Genomic DNA, 1,590 nt, shown 5'->3' with positions numbered 1-1,590 from the left:
AACAACCCTAACCCTAAAAATCCTAACCCTAAACCCTGACCCTAACCCCCAAACTCTAACCCTAAACCTTAACCCTAACCTCTAACCCTAACCCTAACCCATACCCTAACCTGTACCCTGACCCGTACCCTAACCCTAACCTGAACGCTAACCCCTAACCCCTAACCCGTACCCTAACCATAACCCTATGCCTAACCCTAACCCATACCCTAACCCATACCCTAATCCCTAACCCTAACCCTAAGCCTAGCCCAAACCCCTAGCCCTAACCCTAACCCATAACCCTAACCCTGCCTTAACCCCTAACCCTAAACTCTAACCCTATCTCTGACTCTAGCTCTAACCCTATTCCCTCCCCCTATCCCCTAACCCTCAACCCTATAAGCTATCTGGAACATAACCCTAATCCAGACCCTAACTCAGTTTCCTAGTCCCTAATACCGACCTTAACTCCTAACTCTTGTCCCTTACCCCATCCCTCACCCTAACCAGTAACTCGTACACATAAGCATGATCACTAATCCATAACATCTAACCTAACTCTAACCACCTATTGCTCACCTTAAACCCTAACCCTATCTCAATTCTCCCCGTTCACTTACCTTGTCGTTCTGAGTAGCCCTGCTGAGGTGGATGTGACTCTGAACAGCGCCTCCAGGGTCCTCCAGCGGGTCCTGAGGAAGCCGGACTCCTGTCATGGCGGACGTGGCCCCATGTCTTCCTGAGTCATAGACAGCGGGTCCTGAGGACGAGAGGGGTCCTGTCACTGTGGACTATGCCTCACATCCTCCAGAAGCCTCCCCACGGGTCCTGAGGAGGCCAGGCTCCTGTCAGCGTGGACGCAGCCCCACTTCATCCCGAAAACTCACCACGGGTCCTGAGGAGGCCCAGGGGCTCCTGTCAGTGAGGACGCGGCCCCAAGTCCTCCTCAGGCCTCCAGAGTGCAGACGGGCTCCTGTTAGTGCAGACGGACGAGGCCTCCTGTACACGCGCGCCCTCTGGTCCGGGCCTGGGCTGGCGTGGGAGCACCGCCTCCTGCATGGCCTCCTGTAGCGCCTGAGCCTAACATGTCTTCATGTTAATTTTTAGAAGATTTACTTGAGAGAGGGTGCAGCGGGGAGGGGCGGTGGGAGAGGGGGAACCTGGAGGGGACTCCTCACCCACCGGAGCCCGAGCCCCACACGAGGCTCCACGCCATAACCTCAAGATCCTGACCTGAGCCAAACTAAAGAGTTGACGTGGAACTGACTGAACCACCCAGGAGCCCCTCAAATGTTCTTAAATGCAACCCCATGCTGTGAACTCTGGGAGTCGGGGGAACATCTGTGACCCCCCAGTCTGCCTAGAAGGGCGGAAGGCCCGTAGGGCCCGAGGATGGGAACTGAGGATGTGGGAGGGTGCCTGCATCCCCTTCCCACCAGGCGTGGGGACAGGACCCTCCCCCGGGACCCTCAGCCTTCAAGGTGAAGGGCTAAGTGCTGTTTGGACCCCGCCCGCCCACAGTCATGATGCGGGACCCCACTGTGGGCGGAACTGTGCCGCCCCAGGGTTCCACCGCTGCCTGGCGCCCACTGTGCGTCCGCAGACCTT

Source organism: Canis aureus, chromosome 14, assembly GCF_053574225.1.
Source record: "Canis aureus isolate CA01 chromosome 14, VMU_Caureus_v.1.0, whole genome shotgun sequence".
Lineage (NCBI taxonomy): Eukaryota > Metazoa > Chordata > Mammalia > Carnivora > Canidae > Canis > Canis aureus.
The sequence above is the reverse complement of the archived record's forward strand: the minus strand, read 5'-3'. Positions refer to the sequence as shown.